General features: G+C 35.5%; 1 protein-coding gene across 2 annotated transcripts in view; it reads left to right on the top strand.

The window, feature by feature from the left end:
* Positions 1-5082: 5082 nt before the first annotated feature.
* The window catches only part of LOC124407632 (ankyrin repeat and fibronectin type-III domain-containing protein 1), an 85987-nt gene continuing 71865 nt past the window's right edge, over positions 5083-19204 (top strand). For both annotated transcript variants that reach the window (XM_046883940.1, XM_046883939.1), the window contains exons 1-3: positions 5083-5230; positions 7993-8115; positions 14436-14625. The gene's annotated coding sequence lies outside the window, so the exon portion shown is untranslated. The remainder of the gene's footprint in view (positions 5231-7992; positions 8116-14435; positions 14626-19204) is intronic.

The following is a 19204-nucleotide window of genomic DNA, read 5'->3' as shown; positions in this document are numbered from 1 at the left end:
ACGTAAATTTCATTCTCCATGTAAATTTTAGATAATGCTATTTTTTGAGTGTCGATAAAATGTGTAGCATGAATTTCGGTACGGGGCTAAACTTGGTTTAGAAGCTGTAAAATTTTGGCTGAATTAATTTCTGTAAAAAAAAAAGAAGGAAAAAAAAAAACAATTTGTCAGTACTTGGAGAGTACTTAGGAAACAAAAGTTGAATTTCGCCAATACAGACTTAGTATCGACGCATAAAATCTTCAGAAACCATGAAATGAATGAAATCTCTGATTTTATATTTTGTTTACTTTGAGTTGGCAGAGTGCCGTTAAACGTGTTACTAAATTTTCATTTTATATAATTTTTCTTTTCAAATATTTCTGTTAAATATGCATAGCTTGTAAACTAAATCCGATTCTACGATAAAATTTCCGTACCAGCATGGGAGTATTCCCTGAAATTCTGAACAGAAAAAAAAAAAAAAAAAAAACATTCTCACAAAATCTAAGAAACTAATATAGTTTTTACTATTTATCAACTTTTTCAGGAGCCTTCGTATTTTTTAAACACATTATTAACTTCAAAATTCACTTAAATTTGAACAGTTTTTGAAACTCGGACATCGTCGGTTTTTACGTATGTATATTTTATCGAAAGCTACCCTCCCTCCCTCCCTCCCCATGAATGCTCTTATCAACTAAGAAAATAGTTTCTGAAAGTTTTAATCGACTTTGAGAGACGTCGGTCTGCTCGATTACACGTGGAACGGCCAACATTTCTGTAGGTTACGAGGACGTTACAGTGGAGAAATAATAGTAAAATGCTGGACGATGAGCTGGACGAGCCTTGGCTGTGCGGTGGTCGCGACCCCGGAGCAAGTGGCTCCAAGGGAGTGATTTTAATTCTTACATAACATCCTCTTGCTTTCTGATGGTTCCCGAACCGGCCATATTGGCCCCGTGCATGTATGTTCCAGCTTCCACTTTGCCCGATACTCATACTTCTTCCGGCTTCCTTTGCTTTCTTAGTTCTAGAGAGAACCAGTCTTAAGACATTGCTTTCACTTTACTCGGGACATAAAACACCCTTAACATCGAGCTGTCCCAACGCGGATCTATCCCAGAGCTTAAAATAGCGACCAAACTTCACCAAAGAGTTGTTTTTTTGCTCTTTTCTTTCTTTCATTTTTCCCCTGATTTTTTCTCGTACTATCACCAAACGTGACGATGGTTTTGTTTCTTGATAAAAATCTTGTAATATATATATATATATATACATATATATATATATATATATATATATATATATATATATATATATATATATACGTTCAATTGAAGTGAAGCGGATCTGTGGGGTAAATTGACTTTCGGTTCAAGATTTTTTATCATTATATTTTTCAATTGGACCTTCGGCCGTTTTTTTCAGTTCTATGCTGATTTTTTACTAACGATTCTATGGGATGAAATTCATTAGACTCGGGTTTTCTCAGATTATTATCGCTACTACTTTTCGGGATATAAAATGTAAGATACATTGGGATTGTTTCAACTTACCTTGACTTCCGGTTTCAATATCAAATCGTTACGGTTAAAAAATTAGGTTGAAATTGGTACTTTTCCGGGAAATTTTTTTTTAAACTTTCCAATAAGTGGGAAATGGGGAAATTTTTCCGGGTTCTTATCTTGAAAAATTGATGAGTTAATACAAAGCAAGTTGAATAGCCGCCTGCAGTTGATGTCAGGTATCGAGTCATCGCAAGGGTTAATCATTGCTGTAATCTACTGTACATACGTCATGTTATCTCATCCCATTACCTCCAATGAACGTACCATAGACACCCATGATGGATATGCAATATCTCTATTAGACGTCTATTTCATCCTAAATGAAGTACAATAGTGATCTATTAGAGATCCAAATGTCTATTTGCCGTACGTCTAGCAGAACTCGATTAGATATTCACATAGATCTTCATCGGAGATATCATAGATCTTGTGGGGTAGAAATTAATACATTTAATCGACGTTATTTTACTCTAGAATCCTTTGGTTTCTTGTGTAATCTACTTGTGATCTGTGTGACCTTTTCTGTCTCTTGAATCTTTGTAATTTTTATCATCTCTTTGCAATCTTTTGATAATCCTTGTAATCTATGTGATCGCAGTCGGTCTACGCCACTTTTACACAGTGAACAACCCCTTGAGTCATCGTGAGGCGATAATCTGTTGAGACCATTACGGTGGGTTCAAAGACACCGTAAGAAAAGCCATCTCTAAAGTAGACTTCCGTCACGACATCCTATTCCTGGTATAGTCTCATGTGTAGGCGTCATCCTCGCCGATAGTGAGTGAGGTCAGGCAGGGTCAGTGCCGCTGCACTCGAGGTTCTTTCAACCTTTTATGTAACACGCCTTTTCTTCGCGAAACCTTCACGAACAAAAGCCAACGTCTACATAATCTACTTTTTTTTACCATGTGCAAGCGAAAAAGTTCATTTATCATGTTTTGCAGAGAAAAGTCGAAGCTAGGCCAAATAAAACATGGATGTCTTGTCGGTGCTATTTGATAACGAAACTCACGTCTTATCATATAATTATATTTTACAAACTTTAATTTATTGTGCAATCGTATTTTTATCATATTTCGTTGGGGGAAAAAAATTGTAATACAAAGAAAGTCTGATAGAAAATTATTTTTTTAATAGGTTGTTTCAATAAATTTTAGCTAGAAATAGTTTTTGTAATTCGTTATTACAAAAAAAAAAACAACATAACTCACTCTTGAATTTTGCAATTCAAATAAATTTAATTACACATTAACTTTGTGATAAAGAATTTTTAAATAATTCAACTACCAATTGTGTACTTTTGTAATTCAGATTTATGAATTCAAAGCAAACTCGAATAAAGGTATTTTTTTTCTGATATCTATTTCTTCTAATAACAGAGCTCAATTTGATGATTGAACTTTCTTCCTATAATATTATGTAAATCGGTGAAATAATTGTTAATTGAATGCTTAATTAAATTGTAATCACAATTGAAAACTCACAGCATTGGTTGTGTGAAAGCAATTTTTTTCTTCAAAATGCTTTGAATTTTTGTTGAATATTACGGTTATGAAACCTTTGCCGATTTGGGATTATTTTCACAAAAATTTTGCTACGGAAATCAAGGGCTTCAAAGTTTTCCAATCATTAGTTTCTTGCGTTTAGAGTGACTATATACGATTCCATTTCAACATAGGAAATGGAACTTCTAACTTTCTGACGGAAACCGCGCGCTGAATAATGAGAAAGCAGATAATAAATGCGGTGTTCACACCTGTGATTGAAGGAGCTTAAACCTATTTTATGTGAGCTTTACTGATTCGAAAATAATCACTGAAAACGTATTCTGATATCTTCCAATATGCAGCAAATGCCGCAATATGTATAAACATCCATTTAAATATGAAAACTCCAGGCTGATCGATCAGGCGCCTCATAAATTAACCGACGGTTCGAAAAATTGCTGGATACACGGATTGCAAAATAATTACAAGAATTTAACAGATTCCAGAGGAGGCTAAGGTTACAAAGATTACAAAAGATTACAGAGATTATAGAGATTAATCAGATATTTCCACTCCTAACATTCTGATGTTTGTCAACTGCTCTTTTAAAACAATTCATTTTTCGAAAAGACGGTTTTTTACAGAAGAAATTTTGATATGGGAACATCAAAATAATCAAAGGAGCGTTTGAGACACTTTTTTAAAAAAAAACGAATGATTGATAGAGGTAAATGAAAAATGTCGAAACGAAATATAACAGACGAATATCGAGAATTTTGAAAATCAGGCCAGCATGATTATAAATACATAATTATATGTTGATTATAAGCCATAAATAATGAGTGTCCGATAAAAAATAAACATAACGAGATGATTAATATCTGGGTGATTTACGTGCACGTTGATTTGTTTTTATTGAGCTGCTGTTGATGATATTTTTTGACAGCTAATATATCACGTCCGTTGATGTCTTTGGTTCAAAGGAGCGTTTTCGTTCTTTCCTTTATTATCCTTTTTATTCCTCGACAGAACTTTTGGCAGCTATAGTTTATGACGGTCAGTTTTGATTTAGGAGCTAGCCGAATCTCATTTTCGTTTCACTATTCCAATAAATAACTTTCCAAATGTTATACTTACTGTAATGTGCCAAGAATTAGGAATCAAGAATAATTCGAGTCTTTGAATAATTTGAATTTCTCGAATCATTCGATTCAACCTGCAAATATTTCATCCTTATTTTATACACCTGTGACAAAATAACCGAATAATTTGATCAATATCTCGAGTGTACGATTTTTTAATAATTTTTTTTCCATAGCCAACTAGATTGTTAGAATTTATTAAGGATTAGGATAAGTGTTAGGGTAGATCAAGATTACAATTTAACCTGTTCTGATATATTCCTATAAAATATAAAGCGATACAATAGTGATGTCGATAGAATGTATTCAGACAGCAAACACGCCAAAAACGAGTTAAAACGAAAAAACGTGTAATTCGAATAATTCAAAATATTTCTGAACATTCGATTCAATTTTTTAAATGAAATTTAATGTTCGATTTGATTCCATCACTATTCGCACAATCGTAATCTATACATATAATTATCGTGTTAGGATCTAACCGATTCAGAGACACGCCTATTCGCCTAAAACACGAAAACGGATGAGAACCGTTTAATACGTCGGTAACACGCGTACCGACACTGTGTAATATCCGACTTACTCACGATGTTGGTGGACGATTTTACCGACCGGTTTACCAACATATCAGACAGTTCTCAACCGATTTCGTGTTTGACAGTGAGCCAAGTACGCGTGCCCCTGAATCGATCGGAATACAACACGTCAAGTGTACTTTCTGAATAAAATTTTCTGGTCTTTCTGAAGCTTGATTGATGAACGAATAATTTCGAAATCACTAAATATTTCGCAAGTTTTGTATTCATGTTTTGCAAAACAATAAATATACCGATAATCACGCGTTACGTCACTCATTCGTATTATTTAATAATTGGCAAATATTCGTTATCTGTTTTCAGTGCCCCGCCTGTCCAGGAATGTAAACCAGAGCCGAGAACGGGGCGAGGTCCTGGAGGACGACCAGCTCCGTTATTGCGGTCCAGGACTCTGCCGGCGATCGTTGCTCCAGGACTCAATATTCTACAGGCTCAAATCGACGCCCGTTATCATGGTACGGTAATGCATGAGTGAACAAATGTCGGGGGGATTTTCGGGAGCTCCTTAAGTTCCAGCGTGTTTACTTTGTCGTCTGTTTCTAGGCCAGACGAAACGTACGTCGCGCTGTTTTTGCGAAAGAAATAGACAGAGAAGGAATTGATACTTATTTTTTAGAAAATTTAATGCTAGTCACCAGCCAACTAACTGTCTGTCACGTGTAGTGGTGAGCGTTTTTTCCTCAAATTATCATTACACTCGATTTGCAAACTAAAAATTAGTATTGGAAAGTTCCAAATGTTATTTTAATCAAAAAATAGGACACTATAATTTAAGAGTAATATAGTAATTACAGTTGCAATATTATTGATTGGAAAAGTCCGAGTCACAATCTGCAAATGCAATTGGTATCGATTTTTTTCCCTAAAAAATTGAATACGAAACTGGGATCGTTTTTTTTTTTTTTTTTTTGCATTTGCATTTGCATTTGCAAAGTACAAACTTTAGTTAATAAAATTATCAACTAGTATGATTTGGTTATCAAAGTATCAAAACGAAAAAAAATAAGCAACAGAGATTCAAAATCAGTAACCAAGTCAAGTTTCATGAGAAAAGTATTCAATTGGTGAATAAAAAAGAGAAATTGAATAATTATCAATGTGAGCTGGGTTAGACTGTGAAATACTTTTAATTCGTGCCAAATTCGTATAGATTCTCCAATTTCAATAAATAACAATTTATCATGTTGGTAAATGAAATCCAAAAAAATCATCCGACATCGATATTTGATAACATGAATTTTTATCGAAACGAAGCATAAGTTTAATCAACGGAACTCTATTGATTTTCCACAAGTTGTATTTTCAGTCAATTAAAGAGCTCAATGAGAATCGAAATTCCAGGGAATTTTACAAAATTCATTCAGAAACGATATGATTTATTGAAATCGAATGTACGTAACTCGGTACATACGATATCGGTTTTTCGCTTAAAAAACAGCGGGAGTATTGTTGTATTCAAAACGTTTCTGATAAATTATTGTTTTCCGTGCAAATACGTTACTTCATTTTGTCTCTCCGAATTGTGGATACAGTGCTTCGATCTGTTTCAACTTGAGCTACTTGAACCGTACTTGTTCAATTTTTATTTCCTCCTTTTTTGGATTGAAAGTTATTTTGGATAGACTGAACTAGTGAACCATCGTTAATTATATATCTAAAAATAATCGGGGCAAAAAACGAGTCGAAAAAGCTTCTCGTCTTCCACATCCTGATCACGCACGGCTCCTTGCCTGACATTCAATATCCTACTCAGCCCAGCCTTTTCACTTGCAGACTGGCGTCCGAATGTCACGTTGTATAGCTCGCTTGACGACGCGCGACGGGTGAACGTCCTCTTACGGGGGTGATTTTCTCGGACGTTGGCTTGACCGCGGGGCGACGGAGCGTCGATCTCATATTCAATGCTCGGCACATTCAATTTGACGATTTGCTAATGCAGGAACAAAGTTATATACTTACACGTATGCGAACGTGATCAAATTATTGCTTCCGTTAGAGCCACCCACGTTTTTTTACTTCTTGTCACCTATGGTGACAAAAGTGCTCTTTAAGGTGCTTATAAAGACCCGTTTTACACCTCGAAAACGCGGGGATGCAAAACTCTTATACCGCTCAAGCGATCAGAGTGAAACTTGGGCAGTTAATGCCTCATTTTGGCAAAAAGTGGAGCGTCATTTTACTGAAACTGGAATCAATGTACTTTTTTATACTTCACGTTTAAACGAGAAAGAGTAAAATGGAGTAAAACACCTTTTGTAATTGAGCGAAGAATTCTATACTACGGAAGAGGTTTTAGTTTAGTCAAAACTAGACACGGATTAAGAGAAAAAAAAACAAGTTATGTAATACACATATTGCAACAATCTGAAACAGTCTATGCTATAGCTGCTGTTGTATATTTTTTTATCACACGTGCATGAAAAGCGGGACTTTGCGTCGCAGTTTAGCGGGACGAAAGTCGCCAATTTCATCTCATCTCAGTGTTGTAAGGTTAGGTTCGCGCATGCGCAGTTCACAATTGCTTCACTTTTGTCCCTTGGGAGAAGAAATTGATCACTCGCGTCCCGTGTGTGACAAGGAACGAAAGTTGATGATCGTAACTCGTGCGATTGTCGCACTCGCTTCGCTCGGGTGCAAACTTCGCGCTCGTTGCAGTCGTCAACTTTGGTCCCTTGTTGCACACAATATACTGTTTTACGGCACGGGCATTGAAAATTCCACTTTTTGTGGCAGTTTTCGTTCCGCAAAGTGACGCTTTATACGGCAGCGAACAAAGTTGCGGAATAAAGTCTTTATTCCGCAGTTTTGATGCGCAGTTCGAAGTGCGCATCCCAAACTGGTGAATAAAGTAGCTTCGTCGAAGAGATCGCGACATAACCTCACTCTTCGTTTTACTTTTCAATGCCCATACCGTAAAAAATATTGTACGTGGCATGCCCGTAAACCGTTTTTTGGCTCGGATAATTTCAGTACTCGCTTCCGGCTCGCCTTCAGCTCGTCCTGAAATCTTTATCCTTGCCAAAAAAACAGGCGGATTACGGGCATGCCACATAAATAGGTATTCTGAAGCATGAAGCCGAGCGATCGTTGATCATCGCTGACAACTATAGTGAAAATAATCTTCAAGCAACCGTGGACGATCATTTGTTTCGCATCGAGATTGCGATTGATAAAATTTTCGAGGGTGAAGCTCTATATTTCCTTCTCACGATTTTAGCCGCTGCCTCGGGAGGCGTATTCGCTACGCCGGCTGACCCTGTTTCCGGAAAACGTGGAAGTACAACGTCGCACTACGCCAAACTCTTGACCCCCAGGATCTCCTTCACGGATGAAAGTATAGGTGAGTAGCTGAATGCCTGCCAAGTTCTTGATCCCACACATTTGCGTAGGGAGGGAGGAATCAGGGATGAGAGTGAACTCGAGTGTTGGGAACCAGTGTTGTGGTAAAGTAGACAAGAAAAAAAAAAAAAAAAAAAAAACAACAACAAAGTTTTACATGTTATATCAAGATGAGGAAGTTTAGGGATATTCATTAACCAAAAATAAATCCTTTCAAAAAAACTTTTATTACGAAATAGTCCATACATTGAGTGCTTTTCAAATTAATATATTCGTAACCTGTGAAGAGCTCTTAAAACGAATGAAAATATGGAATATTGAAATTACAAACAAAAGCTTATCGTTAGATATCGATTTATCATTTTAAATCGCATCTAAATGGTTAAGACTCTAATTATAAAGTCGTTCAATTTCACTTAAGGATGGCTCATTTAATTTGAAAGAGTATTTCGTACTAATTTATTGAATCTCTTTGTCATAATGTTGGCATCGTCAAACATTTTATTTTACGACATTCCCTTGATATTAATTATGATTTTCAATTTAGTACTAAAGAAAAGAAAATCTGTTTCAGTGAGTGTGGAAAATAGTCTTCTAAATGCTATTGTAAAGTGGAATCAATGGCATTTGCTTCACTTTTAACCACTTTGAAGCTGTTTAATCTTGATATATAAGCTTTTTTCTTTTATAATCGCAACATATTCTATTTTTTTTTTTTTTTTTTTTTTCCATTTACTTCGGTCATCTAACTTTATGAATATAATAATGTGATAAATACTTAATGCATATATTATCTCGTAATGACATTTTTTAAAAGTATTGACTTTCGGTTAACCAACCTCCTCGATGTGCTGCAGGCTGCAGGTAATAATATGTATCTTGGAAACGCCTTGAGGTATGCAAGAACTCTTCAACGAAGAAATAAATGGTTCAAATAAGGTTATTCAAATTGGGCTGACGCACAATCCCGTGAGGACTCCATTGCAAAGGTTTGGGGTTAGCAACGCGAAATTTTCATCACTTTATGAAAAAAAGAGGGAAAAAATTCCTTCAAGTTCGCGAATTACAAAAGAAATGCCTTTTTTTTTTTTTTTTTTTTTTTTTTTCTTAAACGTGAGTTTCACGATTTCTTATCAATATTCTTCTAAAGTAAGATATTTTTTTATGGAAATATACTTGCATTTGTAGACAGGGTGGTTCATTTAACTCTACCACCGAGAATGATTTGGTTATTATCGATTTTACCGAAAAGTTTCACATTGAAAAGTTGTTGCATTTGAAAGTGGATAATGAGTTTTGGAAGTGAATGTCATCTGAAGGTCATATCTTATGGGGTTCCGGTGGTCGCTATGTTTTTTTAAATTTGACTAACTATTTTCTTCCTCGCTAAAAGGAAACTGACATCGAAACGCGTCCAACCATGTGCAACAACATGACTTTCGACTCCGAAATTTATGATTTATGTAGTAATGAAGGTGGGAATTCAAGAAGAATGAATTGTATCGGCACATAAAATATTTCTTTCACGTAATTTATGTTATCAAGTACTCAAAATGTTATCCGGCAACCTGAATGCACTAAAAATCTATGCTTTTTATCCGATTCTAATGTTTTTGAGATTATTTTGTTCACTGGAGAGATCTCAAGAAACCGATTGAAAAAGCTGTTGAGAAATGATTATCTACAGACGTGTAAAAATACATCTGCATATATAATTGATTTTCATCAGAAGCTACATTTGGGCGTTTCAACTGTATAATTTAACTACGATGTAAAATGTAGCGATTTTTTTTTTAAACAATACGTGACGATCTTGTCAATAAGCAAACTAATCTCGAAACATTGGAATCGGATCAAAAACACCAGAGTATAATCATTTTTTTAACGTTTCAATTCCTACAAAAGTGTTTCTCAAATTTTTCACAATGAGATCTTGACTGGTGTTGTTCATTTGAAATTTCTCGGATTAATTTCTGTTCCATGTATCAGGGAATAATTCTTCATCCGTGTTCATCATTATTGGTACTAAATAGTTTTTATCCAGAGATTTTTCGACCTGTTCTTTTTTCCTCTGTTTCTAACGTTTGATTCATGCTATATGGAGCCAATTCATCTTTAAAAGCCATAAGTTTGGGATATTGCCTAGTACATGCCAATTAGGTAATCACATACCTACTCTCGGAGGTTGTTAATTATAGCGAAGCAAAATGAAGGAGGAATTCACGTGGATCAATGGTCGACGGTAATTGTCAAATTATTGACATCGTAACGAAGGATTGTGGAGAGATACAAGATATATAACACTCACTCATGACACAAGATTACCAACATAATATATAAGTTACACGCCCGAGTAGCTAGGTCAACAAATTACTAATAATTTGTTTACTGTACAGATTGGATGCTCGGTTTTCCGCCGCTTCGGGCAACCTATTGCGAGGCTGAATGTTCGCGGTTGAAGGTTATCCAAGGTTCGTCAGTTCTCGAGATATGCCTGCGTCGATGCCTCGGGTGGTTAATTTCCACTCTCATTCCCCCCAAAATTAATCCCATGTCGTGTTAGATCTCGACTGTAACGTCTCTCAAACCTCTTTTCGCCATCTTGCGAGTCTATATATCCCGACAATGAATTGCTGCAATGAAATATAACCTCAAAATCTTATCGGACTGCTTTGATCTCGCGAATCTCCGGCTAATTCCCGGCCCGTTGAAACGCTCTTCACTGTTTCAAAGAGAGCAATTCGAACTCGCATTTCTACAATGGCCGCTCGCGTGCTTGAGGTCTTCCAGACGCACTTCCTAGGCTTCAATCCCTTATCCCTTTGTTGGTGGCCATTATGGCTTGCGAGAGCTGTGGGCGCGTCGACGATTGATTACGAAGACCGGCGAAGCTGATTTTTTAATGATTCGCGAAGTCAACAATAGTCGCTTTTTAATTAGTTTTTTCTACATAATTTCGGTCCTGCAAATTTGCGAATATTCGTGGTGCGTGGCAATGCTTTAGCCTTTATGATCTGTGATTTACATAAAATTTTAATCATTTCATTACTGTCGTAAGGATTTTGAAGCATCGTTGGTTCGATTGAATTTTTTTGGAAGTCGTTTTGTCAAGAAGATGTCACATTTCTGCTTTCGACGAGAGAATTTTCTTCGACTTCATTTATTTCCTGAAATATCCTCAAAAGACAAAAAATGTCGGGCTTTTTATTTGCTGATAACTCTGATATAGAAATTAAAATAAAAAAAATTATCATCGTTGAAACGAAAATGGCGTGTCTTCTGAACGAAATGATTCGATCGGACCTAAACAATCGACATCAACCATAAACTCTTACAAACAAACTCTCGCGATCGAGAGTGTGTCAGAAAAATATTAACATCTGGCAATAAAAAAAAATCAGATACGCTGATCCCTCAAATACAGCCGATCATCGAAAATCGTGTTCTGCTGGCAATCCGACGCGAAAAAAAATTCACGTTGGGATTAACTGAAACAGTTTTAGGGATTCGAAGTTGGGCTAATGGGTGACATGCTGGCGGGAGTGAGACTGACGAGGGTTCGATGGTGGAGAATTGTTTAGACTAGCGTATTCCTCGTTTGAAAGTCTGCTAACGATGATCAGTCTTTTTTTTTTTGCCTTTTTTTTTGTAGCCCCTGTACAACGTCAGAGTTTTTTTTTACGATTTTCGGTTGAGAAACACTCATGGAGCAATTACAAAAAGTCTTACAACTCTGAAGTGCGAGCTCCAACGATATATTTGAAACCCATTCGAATGTGTCTTTCGCTTATACCGTTTCAAAGATTTCATCAAACCTCTGATGTGATGAAAATTCAAGGATCAATCACGTTTTTGTGTTCACGTGCCGCGTAATTTGATGTGATCCTTGCTATGCAAAGGCGCCGACTTTTAGGAAAGCTAGGACTTGGTTTGTAGCTACAACTATTTGTATTTATCGTAAAACAGATTTTCTCATGTTCTCATAGAATAGTCTATTGAATACAGTTGCATTTCTGTCGAAATTAATATGAGTGCAATCTTGAAATATTGAATATTTATCAATATCGGCGTGATAATGATAAAATGTCTCAATGCAATTGTAGAGAATAGTCTTCTCAAACAAACAGACCATTTTGAAATATAACAATAATATAAATCTACTATGTTTTCGACTGTTTTAAAGTGATCTAAAATAAAATTCGATATCGAAGCCTCAGTTTACAGTTTGCATCGCTTATTTCTTACATTTCGAAAATATCTTTATAACTTCCTCAATGTGCAAATATCTCGTAATAAACTGATTGTGAGCGGAAAAGTAACGATTCTTGTCTCAATCACTTCCTTGTAATCGGTCTTCGCAAAAATACACATATATATGCTACTCAGCTACAACCAGTTTACGACTTTTTCATTACTTTGTCCAGACTCGTTAGGGTTGAAGGTAAAGAAGTTTATGAAACAAAATTTTCCCAAACACCATGTGATAAAACGTTCACAAGTGAACCTCATTTCTGAACCATTTCAGCAAATAGTGTTTTGTAGAAAATTGAATGAGCCATTCTAACCTTTTCTCAAACATTCCGTTTTATTCACCATTTCGCCCAAAGTAAAGAAAGTCGTATATTATCATTTACCTTAAAGTAAAGCTGTGAAGTCAATCCATTACGTATCCACTTAACGTTATTTTTGATTACTTCAATCTGGTACCTCGATTGAAAGAAAAATGATACCCAAGAGACAGGAACGGGGAAGTCAGCTTAAAAGATCAACGATAGTACATTATGAAATATCTTCTTATCTCGGCCGGTTCTCGACAGCGGAATTAGGTCAACCCTTCCTGTAATAGTTAAGTATGTCTACTATGTACGTTAAACCGATAGTCGCTAAGCTGCCAGGCATTGCATTGAAAGATATGTTTCATAACGAACGATATCGGTGCATCTTTAGCACTGTTGAAGAAGATACTCCCGCATTATTGCTCAATCCGATGTCTGAAAAATTCCCCATAAATTCAGCCACGTTTTTTCTTCGACTCCGTGGAATTTTTTGTAACCTTGCCAGTTTTCAGCGTTAGTTGACAAGACATCACTCTATTCTACTGTATTCAAGTAAACGTGGGTACCTTTCCTTGGAAAGGTTTTTTTTACAAATTTTATCGATTTTTCAAAACGAATTATAAGTGTTCGTTGAAGTATGAAAAAAAAATACTTAACTTCAAAGAACGACTCCTCACATTTCCGTACCTTTATTTGTTATTATTCTCAAGTGATACATGCAAAAGTAAAGTCATGCTATCTGTCCGTTTTACAATAAATTTTAATCAAAGCGTTGTCTATCCTATTATCTAATTTTCAATCACTTACTCTGTAACCTTAATCAATACCACTCTGGCAATTTTCCAGAGGAATCCACAGAGGTGCACATGCAGGTACAGATTTGGTTCGATATCAGGACCCTTGGCATGAACCAAAAGGATCATATAATGTTACGCTTGCCTATCAAACGCGATATTGATATTGTTGATATAACGAATACACATCTAGATGTATATATGTCAGTATGAAATCTATACCCAGTTATTTCGTGATAATAACACAAGAGCAACCAATCCGCCTGGATTTACGTAAGTTAGGGTACATTGATGGGATGATCCCCGTGTAAAAATGACATATATATTGATTACAATCACAAAGATTACAAGTTGATCACAGAGGTTAAGGGGAAATCAAATATTAGAACAAGATTACACGAATTACAAAATTATGACAAAGGTTTCAAGTGATAGAAAGTATTACAGAAACTACAAGATTAACAATTAAGGATTACCAATATTCACGTAATAGGAAAAAAATTCTAAAATTGCAATGTAATTACGTAGATTACAAATGATTCAATGGATTACAAGAGTTATACAGGCTACAAACAATTTTAAAGGTTAAAAAGAGTTCTTTGGAAAGAATGCTTTGTAATCGCAAGGGATTACAAAGCATTACAAAAGATAACAACGATTGCACAAGAATACAAGGCGCATGTTTACCAGATTATGACAGTTATCAACCCCTTTGTGGAGTCATTTTATCGGTCAGCGTTTGTCTAAGATTGAAGAAAATAGCAAGGAATCAGCCAATCGTGTGCAACGAGACAACTGCACGTGAGAATGAACTGTTCTCTCAATTGCGTATTTCCCAATGTCGATGAGTTGTGCTTCAACCACAGCAAAATGTTACCCACAATTCTTAGTTATAGGCTCAGTTCTAAGTTGTTCAGTACTTAGCCAAAGAATAAACAAGATGCTCAAATAAATACAAATTTTTCTTTCAGTCGAACGTCGTGTTTCCGACATTAGCACGAGCTCAAGAGACACTAGCAAGGAATCCGTTTCAAGGAGCGGAAGGTTGAGCAGCGCCAGTATCAGCGGTACTCAACCGTTGACTCGACTCGCGCGTCTTTTGAATCAACGACCAAGTTTTATTCCAAGCGATGAACTGCCCAGACGCCTCTCCTGGGAAAGGTTTGTACGTCGTTTACTTGGTTTACTTATACAGCCGCTGTGTTCGGAAGCCCGTATCTGGTTTAACTTTCCACCGCGCTGCAGGCAAAGTTCATTTTTCTGCTACTGCTGCTGCTGAACGAACTTTTCGTGTTGGTTTAGGAACAACTTTTAACAGCCTTTTTCTCAACAAATTTGTTCAATGAAGTATACGGCGAAGCCGCCATTGAACGAAGTTGGCTACCAAGTGAGCATTTCTAAACAATCGATACGGCAAACTGATTCGGTTATTTGACTTTTCGACTATTTGGAAAGTTCTTTTTGTCGAATGCTGAGTTGAATGGAACTTGTAGATATTCCCATATTATATTTCAATGAATCTAAGCGTATCAGGCCGAGGTAACTTCGTAGTTTCGTTCATAGTACAAGACGATATGACGAATTACGAATTCATTAGACTTGATAACTGCACCATCAATAGATTCCTGAAATATTTATGGGGGTATATTCATAAATAATACATTACAAACCGTTTGTTTAAACAAAGTTGAACTGTTGCTGATAAAAAATCTGACAAGCGCTGTAGATTTTCTGATGAAAAATAATAGAACAATTTGGTTCCTCTGTATAGTTGTTATCGTAATGACATATTTATGTTGAAAATTGAGGGTTTAAAAAAAAAAAAATTTCCTCCGTCACGGGGAGTTTTTTAGTTGGATGTAACTAATTTAACTCAAGTATCACTTTTCAACTCTTGATTTTATCATTTTTTCAATTCAATACTTTTCTAACTCGGTTGCATTCCATAAATTTTTATAATTACTTCATTGTTGCATCATCATCGAATTATGTATCGTATCAGTAGTAAGGATTAGTAGTACCTAAATGTACCTTCGCTAGAAAATTGTTTAAAAATAGCTGAATATACCATATATTTTGGTGAAAGTTTGAAAACTTTGGAAGTCGAAAAACAAAACGATAATTTCAGGATTTCAAATTTTATGATAACTGGTTGACAAATCAATCTCGCCTGTAATAATAAGGGTAAACCGTATAATGGTCCCCTCAATGTGAACTGATGAATAAATTTCGTGCGTCAAATCTGTAAGAAATGCCCACGTAGTAGAAGGTACTGAAAGCTCAGCTTTCACGATCTCGTATAAATCCTCGCCATCAGACAACTGGCGCGAGCGAGAGAGGTGCTTCCGCAATTTTCTGCCTGAAAAACAGCTTATTATATTATACATAGAGCGTCCATTTCGCAGTATACGAGAGTTTGCAGCCTCGTGAATTTTTATCCTTTATCGTTCTTCGTATATATTCTTTTTTTAATCGTTTCTCTTTTTTTTTTTTTTCTTTTTTTTTTTTCATTAATCCCAGTGCCTCCTGCTTGTTACTGTGTCTGACCAAGCACAAGAACGTGACTTTTGTCGCACTCGATTTACGCACGACTACTCACCCTCCACTTTTACTGATCCGACGTATTTTCCAGTCACCCTGCTGACGCAGCAGAGAACAATATTGTCAGCGCCAACGATAATTGCCGGCTTTCGGTTGGGAAAATATTTTGCACTACTTTGAAAGAATAAAGAAAATTCAAATCGATTTTCTTATTGATAGAACGAACGTCAATTTCATCGAGAAGTTGAAAAATTGTTTTGGTGTAATTATTTCATGACTAGTTGTTGATAAATTTCATAATCAAATAAAAAGGAGTGTATGGAAATTTTATGGCGAACTAGCAGGGAAAATTCTCAATCCGAGAACATTCTATTGTTTGTTTGTTTACGAGAATACAAGAATTTTTGTTTTGAAAGAAACTCGAGATCGTTTATTCGAATTTTCTCAAACTCCAATTAGTTCTAAGTAAAATGAACACAACCGTACTGAAAAATATTTCATTTGTCAAAGTTAGTTATCGAGTGAACGGTATTTCCAATTATAAATAGTTACTAGTCAGTCCTCATGACTGATTTCATTATTCACTGTAACCGATTACTGTGTAGTTTTTGACACGAAATAAGAATAACTTTTGTGTCTGTAACCAGAAAATCTAGAATGCGTTACTATTATTTCTGACTGTGGTCACTCGTGCCACATTTTTTTGTTATTCAAACAACACTCAAACCTGTATTGCAACGATACTCATTCTACTAGAATTTTCTAAGTACCATAAGAAACAAAAATTTTTACAGTTTCGTAGAATATCAGCAAAACAGCAACGTTGAGTGTCTAATTTACGGTAATTGGAACTACGGAGCTCTTTAAAATTCCATGATGGTTACTCTGAACTCCCATTAGAGGGGGAGATAAATCAGCTTATTAAAATTTCAGTTCAGTGCAAACCTCAGTTAGGAAATGATGATTTTTACCGGTCCTCGAAACGCGGCTGGTGTACGAAAGGTGCTTAAAATTTCATCACCGGATCCGCGCCAATGCGAGACTCCCATGCCTATACATGTTCGGCTGCCAAATCGGCGATTATTTAAACTTTCAGCTCTTAAACGGCTCAACTGTCGAGTTAAAGTCTAGCAAGCTATGAGTGAAATGTGTTACGACATTATACAAATCAACAAACTTTTTAGATGAGTGCGGATGATATCCCACAGAGAAAAGTTCACTGAATTTTACAAAAAAAAAAAAAAAAATTACAATTGCTATAAATTTTTTCAGTACTTTATTGTTTGTAAAATTTTTATTCAATTCAAAATAATATTTAAATAATGAATCGAGTGTTTGTTTCATTAATACGATTCATTGGTTAAATATTAGAAGTTAAATATTAGTTAGAACTTAGATTTTTACTACATGTAAGGTGAAAGGTTCGGTTTTTCAACTGCTGACAAAGGTTGTGCGCATTTTTAACCTTCCGGTATGTAATCCAATCAATAATTGCACCCTAGAACGTTAGATCTATTTACTTGAACCTAGGAAATATTTTTTTAAGTCAATTAAATTTCTTAAATAACATACTATCCTGACAGGATAAAATCTTGGTCCTCGAATTTTGTGATATCAAACAAGGATTTGATTACAGTAAACATATTTGTTCCTTGAAATTGAAAAGAGGAACATGAAAAAATATTTCATTACTATGAATATATTTTTTCTATCTGAGTGTGATTCAATTGTCGTATTTTTTATATTCTCTCGCAGGTATTTTATAAACTCACTGAATAAAACAATTAATTTCCCGCCCGGTACTGTGATAAAATTTCCGAATTCGACAGATTTAAATTTCAAACTTGGGTCAACAGTTCCAATTATTATGCCGTAACGCAAATAGGGTGCGGCAGTTCAGACGAGTGACTTCGGCAGACGCGGGCAAGAATCCGAAATTCAAATTTTCCTCTTTCTCTTTACTCGACAATTTCACACGCAAGAGAAATACGGGACACCCAATTGTCTCTTCTTGGAGCAAATATTTGGCCGGTTTTTGGTCGTTCGAAAAGCCTTGGGGTAACCTCCTTGATTCAACAAAGAACCCTTTACGTTTGAACACCGAAGCATTTGCACGTTTAGCTGTTCCAAAGAAAATGACGCCTTGACAAATGTCGATTCCAAAAAATTGTATTATCAGTAGACATAGTAGCACTCATAATCAATTCTAGTATCTGTTACGTTCGGGAGAGAGACGATTCTACAGAAATCAGTTCCACAAAGCGAATGTTATACAGAATCGTTTCTACATGAATATTTTTCTACAGCAATTTTTTGAACTTTAATTTCCTTGCTGTAGAAAAATATTTTGTAGAAAAATCCATTCAAAATCTCCTAAAAAATCGGGCTTATCAATTGATAAGAACATAACACAAAGCTTGAACTGATTTTGGGAAGATGACAGTTTTTTTTAGCTCGATTACACGCCGAATTTTCCAACTAACATTCGAAATGGCATTATCTTAAGTGTATATCAATCTTTGCAGATGGTATGTATCTGAACTGAAGCAAAGGTGAGGATTACTTTTTATTTATGAATGAAAAGCTGGTATGATCTGTATATATTGGCTAAAGGGCAAAGTATCATTCGATTAAATCAGTGAGAAGATAAAATTGTTCTAACTCTCGCACGTCTTTTGATTCACGATGCTCTCTACTTCTACCGGTTATTTATTATTCACGGATAATTTAATAGAATCAAAGCCTTGCTGCAAATAGCAACAAATGGACATTCTTGAATCCCGCTCTTGCTCCTTCCTCGGGCACACAAGAACTAGAATTCTTTTACCTTTTAAACTGGTCCACACAGCTTTGCAATTTTTAACGTGCAATTCTGAGCTCAACTGCAAGATAGCTTTTGATGTTCTCAGCTCATTTTATTCTTCATATCGGAATAACTTTACTCATCTCGTATAAAACCAGAAGTGTAACTAGGAATCATTTATTTCTATAAAATGGAAAGGATTATCACATAAAAGCGAATGAAATTCAATTTGATTTAAATATAAATCACGTTATTGTTAATTAAAAACAGGAACAAAATTGCTTTCAGAATTGCTTGTAAAATTCTGCGGAATGGTTTAACCTTCGGTGAATATAAAAAATCAATTCTCAAAATTTCTCAATGAATTCTCACGATTTTATTGTACAATTAAAAGTA

The sequence above is a fragment of the Diprion similis genome, chromosome 6 (assembly GCF_021155765.1).
Source record: "Diprion similis isolate iyDipSimi1 chromosome 6, iyDipSimi1.1, whole genome shotgun sequence".
NCBI classification, from domain to species: domain Eukaryota; kingdom Metazoa; phylum Arthropoda; class Insecta; order Hymenoptera; family Diprionidae; genus Diprion; species Diprion similis.
This window is presented reverse-complemented; position numbering and strand designations above follow the sequence as displayed.